Genomic DNA, 10,000 nt, shown 5'->3' on the forward strand with positions numbered 1-10,000 from the left:
ACTGAACTGTGGACTCCATTACGGTTCATATTCCAAAGTTCAAAGTGTAATTATCAAAAGCTTAGAAACTCGCCAACATTACTCCCTTGTATAAGAGCGGGGACAAGCAAACCCGTTGAATCACACACTAATCCAGGCTAATATGTAAGCTTCTAGAAAGAATGATTTGGAAACAGCGAGTTTAGTGTGTACTTAGATTTTAAAATGCGCTTGACAAGGTGTCGCGTTAGGCAACCATTGGAATTGGAACATCTAGGCAAAAGGCAAATTTCTCGAATGCATGAATCTTCCTACATAAGAGATATATCAGTACAGCAATTAGAGGATAGCAGCCTACATGGAAACAAATAACTAGCGGAGTATCTCAAGTATCTGTTTTGGTGCCGATTATGTTAACTGTTTTCATCACAGATTAAGGGTCAAATATAATCCCAATAATTATCTATCTTTGCAGACGACGAGGAAGTACAAAATATGACAATAAACATTGCATGCCTACTCTAGCCTTTAGAATGGTACTTTTCAAAACCTCCGATCAAGAACGGCATCTTGAGTGGGGCATACCCGGGTCGGTTTCTGCTCATAGAATGTTTATTTGTTGCTTTTTTTCATTTTCATCTTAAAGATATGACGAAAACAACGATGAACAAAAACAGATATATTACCAATAAATACATTGTAACAATAAAAAAGACTACTTGACTACACAATGTCATTCACAAGGAGCCTAGCACCATGCAAAAGGCGGGGACGATTTGTTCCCCGTTGTATCACATCGTACCAAAAGGGAGTGGAAAGAATTCTCACCAATAAAATCCCAGATCAGGACACCATGGACGGGGCTGCAAAGAGAAAAAATTCAGGTCCCCTTTTATCCCCCCGAAAACTATCCTTGTACACGATATGCTTCAAATGACGTCTAAACATAGTGAGTATTGCATGAAATCTTTCATATTGCAATCAGTCATTAATTGATGCATATACCATTATGTGTAGACATAAAAGTTATGAATAGTTACTTACATGTAGCTGCCGCACATAGTTGCCGCACATAGGCAACATCCAGCTCAAAGATCCTCCTGGCGGTTGGCGACCTTCCTCATACACAATAGACGCTTTGACGTCGGCCATGACCATGATGCGCATGAAACAACTCGTGGGCCACCTTTTTGTCTTTCTCTGAGTACAGTAGAGGGAGTACAGGTGGTCGAATATATCCAGACTACCTTTTGTGAGGTTTTAGTAGTGCAGAGCCTTGATCTTCCCTATATCTCCCATGATCGTGTGGATGGCCTAAGTCTTCGTGACCTTTCCAGGGTTCGACACGACATCCTATCATGGTGGAGGAAGCTGCTCGTCCCTTCTAACTGTGACTCTTGGCTTTTGTTCCATCACCTCTGCAGGGAGGTGTAGATTGTTGACTATGGTGCCAATAAGCCTGCAGTCCTGGTGCAGGAACACTTCCACAAGTGGCACTGGACTTGTCTGTGGTCACAACCCTCCTCTGGTAGCCTGCATGCAGGTCAAGGGTCATGGTATGGCCTTGGTTCATTCTTTTGCTAGCACTGTAGGTACCCTTGCCCAGGTAGGGTAACCCATTGAACATATATATGGCTCGCTGTCGCATACCAGGACAAACTTCAAACCATATCTGGGAGGAATAAAAGAAAAACAAAGTATTACACAAATTTTACACAGGTAAGTACACCAGTTAAAATTGGGCAAGAAAACTGGAGTACACAGGTAAGTATATGAGACAAAATTCAACAAGACACTTCGAATGTAAAACAAAAAATATGCTCTACAAGGATGAATATTTACACACTTGACAGGCTTGCTTGGAATGTATACTCTGAAGGGGTGGAACTGTCGTAGAATGGACAATATAGTTGTCGTAGAATGGAAAATGAATTCATCATCATCGGGTAGATAACGCCGACGGGGGCGCATAGCCGCATCCACCCTCCGCTTCTACGTACGAGGGTCGAGCTCCTCAAGACAAGTTTGATCTATCTGCCACAACTTCCTAGGTTGTCCAATTGGCCTCCTCAACCCAGGGTTGTCCCGAACAGAGACAAACTGGTGGGCAGGATCATCCTGTGGGAAGCGAGCCATGTGGCTGTATAGCTTGAGTTGGCGATCACGGATTGTGCGAGTACCAGGTCCTGTGCCAGTCTCACGGTGCAACCGTTGGTTGGACACATGTCCCGCCAACAGTACCCCATGATCCGGCGCAAGGACCTATTACAAAAGACATCAAGACGAGACTCCAGGTTTCACTACTGTATAGTAAATCTGGCATTATTAGGGCCTTGAAAACGCGCAACTTAGTCCTGCACGGGTACCGGCATCTCCAAATACTCTTGTCGAGAGTCCATGACCACTGCTGCCAGGCCAACCCGTCTGCTGACTTCATGGTCTGTCAGCCCAGAGTTACGAATTACGCAAGCATGTACCGACTGAACAGGTTCTCCTAGGAAGTCCCCAAAGTCCTGGACCTTGGTCTTGGTCCAGGAGACCTATAGATGCAAGGGCTTCACTTCATTGCTAAATGCATCAGGATCCACCACTAAGGTTTCCAAAGACAGATAGAATAGCCACATCATCAGCAAAGTCAAAGTCAGCAACCTTGATATTGCCCAGAGTTGCTACGCACTGGCTTCGGACAGTAGCTTTGCCTAGTATCCAGTCCATGCAAGTGTTGAAAAAATATTGGTGCAAGGGCACAGCCTTGCCTCACTCCTGAACTAACAGGAAAGAAGTTCGACAGGCCCAAACCACAATCTATAGCACTTTCGGTATCAGTATACTGGCTTCCAATGATTCTTGTTGGATTTCCTCTCAGTCTCAGGATCACTCAGAGGGATACACCATATTAAACGCCTTCTTGAGGTCGATGTAGGCTGCAAGCAGCCCAGGCCCGAACTCACGACGGCGCTCAACAATGACTTGGAGCGCAAGGATACAGTCTATTGTGGACTTACCAAGAGTGAATCCAGATTGCTCTGGCCTCTGATGCCTTAGCAGGTGGTCACTGATACGTCTCAGAAGGATGTGGGCGAGAACCTTAACTGGTTTACTGAGCAATGTGATGCCTTGGTGATTGCTGCAGTCCCATCGATCGCCCTTTCCGAAGAGGGATGACCACACACGGTACCGGACTGCCAGAAGGCATCCAGAACAGCATGCAACCCCCGCGCCATGGGTTCATCACCAGCCTTTAACAGTTCAGCTGGGATACCACAGATACCAGTTGCTTTACCACTCCTCAGCTTGGAGATCACCCTCCTAACTTCAGTTAAGGAGAGTGGATCCTCACTAATGGGTGGGTACGGTAACAGAATATCGGCACTACCCGCATCCAAGTCAATTGTTGGTGGGGCAACCTGGTACAACTGCTCGAAATACTCAGCTCGACGCTCCCGCACCGCAACAGGATCTGAGACAATCAGGCTACTTGCGGAGCGAACTGCTGTCACCTGTGAAGAGGGCCTGGAGTTCAGCTTTCTCAGGGCTTGGTAGGCCGGACGAAAATCACTTATTAAGAAATGGCCTTCGAGCTCATCTGCAAGATTCCTAATAAATTGTTCCTTGTCCCTTCTCTACAGTGGCCGAGTTCTGAGAACGGTGCAAATCCCGATCCCCTGTCAGACGAGCTACACGACAAGCATCAGTAGCTTCTAGCGTCTCCTGCAAGATAAATTTCTGTCTTCTTGGTCGTTCACCAACCGAATCTCGAGCTGCATCAAGCGTTTCGTGCTTGAAGGTGTCCCACAGAAGTACAGGGTCGGTCAGATTGTCGATCGCTGTGGAACGACCAGAAATTGCCTCAGCCAACCCCCGAGGGTAGTCATTGGACCGATGACGAGTTTTGAAGTGGACCCGTAGGGTAGCCACAACAAATCTATGGTCAGTACCACAGAACTCGGCACTCCTATACACCCTACAGTTCTGGAAGATCCTCCAACGAGTGTTAACGAGGATGTGGTCGATTTCCTTGGTTGCATTACCCGCATCACTGTACTACGTCCAACGATGTGGGTCAGAGTGCTGGTACCAAGAGCCAGATATCCTCAATTTCAGGGACATTGCAAAGTCCCGGAAAGGAGGCTATTCTGACTGCTGGCATCAGTTTCTGAACTATGGGGACCGACAGACATCTCATAGCCAGCTCAATCGCAGCCCCCTCTCCCTTCCTCCTCCATTTCCCCTTCCCTCCCTTTCGCCGTCCTCTCCTCCCTTCCTTCCTAACCTCAGGCAGTCTTGCAAATTATAGGTGTAGATAACAGATGACGATCTAACTACATCAGTGCCGTGTACTTTCCTTTAAGGAGAATGATGAAGACAGTATTGATTACAATAATAATAATTATAATCATAATATGGTGCAGTGTGTGTCTTTCCTTAATATTCATGTTATCAAGCAGTACCCCACGTACACCAAAATTCTCCCCCAATCCCTTGCCCGTTGTTGTCGTGGGAGGCTTAGGAGACGAAGACTGAGACCCAATGCAGGGATCTCCCCTGCCTAAGGCCTCAGCCCTCGACTAAACTAATTTTGCATGGTCTTTTCCCCCTCCAGCTTTTTGTTTCCGTCCCTTCTCCAACCCCTTCTACTATCTACTTCCTAAGGTGTAAGAGCCGTGCTGAAGGGATGAAAGGCTGACCTTGTGCCAGTCCTGAACGGCCTGCAGGAACTATGGGCACAGTAACCCCGATTTAATTGTCTAGCGAAAGGAGGTGGACCGTTTATATCACTTTATATAATCAAGGTTCCCCATGACCAGTAATGAAGATGTAATCCCCTTATTACGGGCAATGAGGCTTACCCCTTCATCAAATAGCCCCACCCTAGGCTCTCCTTTGACCACGACTCCGAACACTGAAACTACTACCCACCCCTCAATGCCTACTAGTGCATTACCCACCGAAGCAGAGAATCAATCTCCAAAGACATTCCTACCCTCCCAACTTCCTCACATTCATCAACTCTACCCCCACAACCTTCATCAAGCATCCCATCCTCCCTTATTACTACCTTACAGCCTTATTCGTCATCACTCTGTAATACTCCCTCTTCCACACGTCCCAGACCATCCACCACCACCAACCCTACAGATATCTTAAATACTCTGTTTAGCCCAGCTAAATGGGACCGATTTTTCGTGATCCCCCTTACAGCTCCTTACTCAGGCAACACTCTTCTCTTTCAACAATTCCTTCAAAAACAAGTAGGCAGAGTCCCTTTCTATACCAGACGCGATCGCTCCCGTCTTGTAACAGTCAGATCAGAAACTGAATCTATAGCACTATCAAATTTAACAAATCATTCTAGAAACCCCATTCCTGCAGAACCTCATCCAACCCTTAATACTTGTACCGAAACTCTCTCTCTCTCTCCCCAGCAAACTGCCCAGTCGATACCAAAGATTGGTCAGAATGTGGAGGACTTACTAGGATGCCTCAAAGAACAAGACGTGAAATCAGTACATTGCTACACCATTCCTCCTAGAGATCAACGAAAGAATCCGACCAACATTGCCAAAATTACTTTCCGTACACATGACCTTCCCTTACGTATCTACATTGGTGGACAATCCCTCCCTGTTCGACCATACTAGCCCCATCCCCGCCAATGTCAAAACTGTTGGCGCTTTGGACATCCTGCAAAACACTGCCGTTCCACAGACCGATGCCCCATATGTGCCCAATCTGGTCATTACCGATCAAACTGCTCAGCACAAACATGAACATGTGGTAGCTGCGGCGGCCCCCATAATGTATTTTATAGAGGCTGTCCCACTTACAAGTTTGAATCTGAAGTAGCAACTCTCAGATACAAAAATGGTCTCACTTTACGTGAAGCCAGACAGGAAGCACGTCGACAAGGTTTCTCTCATAATCCATACTCTAGTAACATCGTTCGCTCAGCCCCTCCTCCTCCACCCCAAAATGTTCCCATTTCCACTTCTACATTCTACCTCCCTCAGACCAATTTTTTTGCCACTCGAAACCCAGACACCCCAATCTCAACCATAGCTCCAACCTCAACTACAGCCCCAACCACTTCTACATTCTACCTCCCTTAGCCAAATTCTATTGCCACTCTAAATCCAGACACCCCAATCTCAACCACAGCTCCAATCTCAACTACAGCCCCAACACCACCCCCTCTCCCTCCCCACACTACCTGCAGTAGACAGACTAAACGTTCTAACTTTTCTTCCCCTACAGCACACTCGCCTTTACCTTTATTCCTGAGACACCAGTCTCTTCCCCCCCTCACAAGAAAACCTTTGTCCCACAAAACTCTCCAACTCCACTGCAGAAACAATTACCTTTATTCTTGAGACACCAGTCTCCTCTTCCCCCCTCATAAGAAAACCTTTGTCCCACAAAACTCTCCAACCAACTCTACTGCAGAAACAATGGATAGCATTCAAAGCTATATGCTTGAGACACAAGATCTCATGACTCATGCTCCTTCCACACTTGAAGTGATTGACGATATCCATACCCCTCCTACTCATATTCCCCCTACACCCCTTCCTCCTACTCCCTCTCAACACAACCTAACCCCCTCAATTCCGTCCACCACCGATATCCATCCTCCCGATACCTATCCTCCTGGTATCCATCCCCCTCTTACTCATAGCACGCCTACACCCCTTCCACTTAATCCCTCGCAAGACAACACATCCCCTTCAACTCCAACTATCCATCCTTCTGATATACAACCTCCTACCACTAATACCCCCCCCCCCCACACCACTTCCGCCTACTCCCTCCCAAAACAACCCACCCCCTTCAACCCCAGCTATACGCACATTCTCCCTCCCTCCATCCCCTCTATCCGTTCCACTCCCTCCCGGATACACACGCGAACCACTCATGTCACAACAGTGCCCTTCCCCAGATTCTCTACCTCCTGATACCCCTCATTTACACCCCATAGCCCCCCACCCCCACCCCCCCGATTCACAAACACATACCGACGCTTTCACTCATAAAATAACTAAGATATAACTCTCCTACATTGGAATATTCGCAGCTTCCGTTCTCACAGACCTGACCTCCGTCATATCCTTGCTTCTTATAATCCACCTATTATCTGCCTCCAAGAGACTTCTTCTATTCCAATTCCCAATTACCATTTTATCTCTTCCCCACACTCCCTTTGTCTCGTCTATACTTATCCATCATAAAAAAAAACTTAATATCCTTCACTTGGTCGAACTCCCTTACCTAAACCACCACAACCCTTTCCCTCATCAACCCTTACCCAACTTGAACCTTTCAACATTACTCTAGATAGTTAACGCATAGCAACTATCACCTGACATGACCCTTTACTATACCTTCCTATAGTGCTATATGACCTTAGATGTCTAGCACATTTATTTTGCTTTTAACCATTACACCAAAATTAATTGACCTCAAGTCCGAAGTCACACGGAATATGATTCCAGGCATAAAGGGGGTGACACACTAGCACTATTTCCGTGGTTCCTTCGCGTTTCCGTGTTTTATTTTTCTTGCTACGGCTGGCAAATTGGCCGAATGCGATCATTTCCAGTGAAACGACAATTAACGTTTCCGTTGGCAAATTTACCGTGGTCTTTCTGATTAAATTCATAAGCTATAATAGATAATCGTTAAAGTAATGCAAACAAATCTATTCATGATATAAAACGATTCAAAAAGACAGTCTAAACTGTAAATACTGTTTAAAAATTGGGATAAATTCTCTCTTGTATTTAATAAAAACATACAACTCGGTAACTAGCAGCTCGCCTGTTTGCTTACATTTGTGTCCACGTTCCCCCGTCAGCTGACTAGAGAGCAACGAGAACACGCTCTTATTTAACATTATACATTCTTTGTTTCGCATTAAATCGTCGCCACATAGCCTGAATAGCGTCCGTCATCGTCAGGGCCTGTGCGGGGGTTAGAGCCATCTTGCTATGTTTAAAAAATTTGTTAAAATTGTGTGAGGCCCGACCCAATGAATTTTCTTAAATACAGACATCCATATAAGCAGAAATAAATGAATATCTGTCTATATATCTGATAGCTATACCTTTAACTACCATTTTGCCCGGTTGATATGCATGTCTAGACTGATAAATATGCATTTCTTTATTTATGCCTCGCGCAATTCTAACAAACCGGCCGAAAATGACCACGATTTCCGTGGTGCCAGCGGAAAAAGTCCAAGTGTGACACGGTCCTTAGATGCCCATCTTACATCAAAACCAAAAGCACTTAGAGAAACCTCCGCCAAGGCAAAAGGGTCACTGATGCAATAAAAATATCCACACGTAAAGAAGTACATGCAAGTCACCTCTTTCTAGGTTGGGCTAAGACATGCCTCTGGTTAAAAAAAATCCTTAAATATCTGTTCATAACTTCTCGAGTTATCCTGCCAACCAACTATCCAACGCTGCCAAACACATAACCTCATTGGCGGAGGTAATGAGGAGCACAGCCGGAGGGATGAAACAGACATACAAACATATAAACATATATGTACACGTGTGCGTGTGCGTGTGCGCGTGCGTTCGTCTGGTTATTGTGTGCATACACTATCCACCCTGACAAAAACTCAACCTTAGCCACTCTAAGCAAACCGAAACCCACTTGACTTCGCATAGGCCTAGAAGCACGAGAAAAATACAACCGTTTTTAAAAGGCACTGTGGAGACACCACTAAGATTCAACTACAAAGCAATGCATTCGTATTTCAAGAATCTGGTCAAAATACAATAAAATCTACCTTTTACGAACACTTCTCTGCACGTTGGTTTGTTTACGTTTTTGAAGGAAAGGAATCACTCGGGTTCGAATTTATATGAATCCGAAGCACTTTCTTTTCGTGTCTTTATGTATATGTATTATACATGCATACATATATGTGTGTGTATATATACATGTATGTATGTATAATACCTGGGGTAGTTGGCTGCTTCTACCCTACACAAGGATATGGGAACAGGGTAAGGACACACATGCACACGTACGAGAGACGGGGGAGGGGGGAGGCAGGTATGTAGTGAGAAACTGAGAGGGGGGGGGAGGTAATGAGGTAGATAGATAGAAAGATAGCGTGCGAAAGAATGGAGGGAGGGACGGAGAGGTGAGAGACTTCGCAATACATCGAAATGTGTAAGAACGAGCGAACACACACACACACACACACACGCACATGTAAACTCAAAATGCACATGGATCCCTCTATCGGTGGTCAGGTGTTACTGATAGGCAACCTTAGTGATAAGGCAGAGCTGATGTCCAGGGGCCGTGACTTGGATAGTTCCTATACTGCTATAGTTGCACATTTTGTTGAATATTTTAGAAATGTATATGCTAATGAGCAACTCGTGTATCCAACATAATTTCTCTTTTCACGCCGCGAGGGCCATCCTCCTACCACTAATACTCCCCCCACACCACTTCCGCCTACTCCCTCCCAACACAACCCACCCCCTTCAACCCCAGCTATACGCACATTCTCCCTCCCTCCATCCCCTCTATCCGTTCCACTCCCTCCCGGATACACACGCGAATCACTCATGTCACAACAGTGCCCTTCCCCAGATTCTCTACCTCCTGATACCCCTCATTTACACCCCCTAGCTCCCCCCCCCCCGATTCACCAACACATACCGACGCTTTCACTCATAAAATAACTAAGATATAATTCTCCTACATTTGAATATTCGCAGCTTCCGTTCTCACAGACCAGACCTCCGTCATATCCTTGCTTCTTATAATCCATCTATTATCTGCCTCCAAGAGACTTTCCTCACACACCCTCCTATTCCAATTCCAAATTACCATTTTATCTCTTCCCCACACTCCCTTTACGTCTCGTCTATACTTATCCATCATAAAAAAACTTAATATCCTTCACTTGGTCGAACTCCCTTACCTAAACCACCATAACCCTTTCCCTCATCAACCCTTACCCAACTTGAACCTTTCAACATTACTCTAGATA

At 45.7% G+C, this 10,000-nt stretch overlaps 1 long non-coding RNA gene across 1 annotated transcript; it reads right to left on the bottom strand.

Annotated features, from left to right (window-relative positions):
- Positions 1-670: 670 nt before the first annotated feature.
- LOC113809058 (uncharacterized) lies at positions 671-8,838 on the bottom strand. Its single transcript, XR_011398339.1, has 3 exons — positions 8,777-8,838; positions 1,024-1,651; positions 671-842 (listed from the first exon to the last, which is right to left on the bottom strand). It is a non-coding gene; the product is annotated as an uncharacterized lncRNA (long non-coding RNA).
- Between the last annotated feature and the right edge of the window lie 1,162 nt (positions 8,839-10,000).

Source organism: Penaeus vannamei, chromosome 41 (assembly GCF_042767895.1).
Source record: "Penaeus vannamei isolate JL-2024 chromosome 41, ASM4276789v1, whole genome shotgun sequence".
In the NCBI taxonomy this organism is placed as follows: Eukaryota; Metazoa; Arthropoda; class Malacostraca; order Decapoda; family Penaeidae; genus Penaeus; species Penaeus vannamei.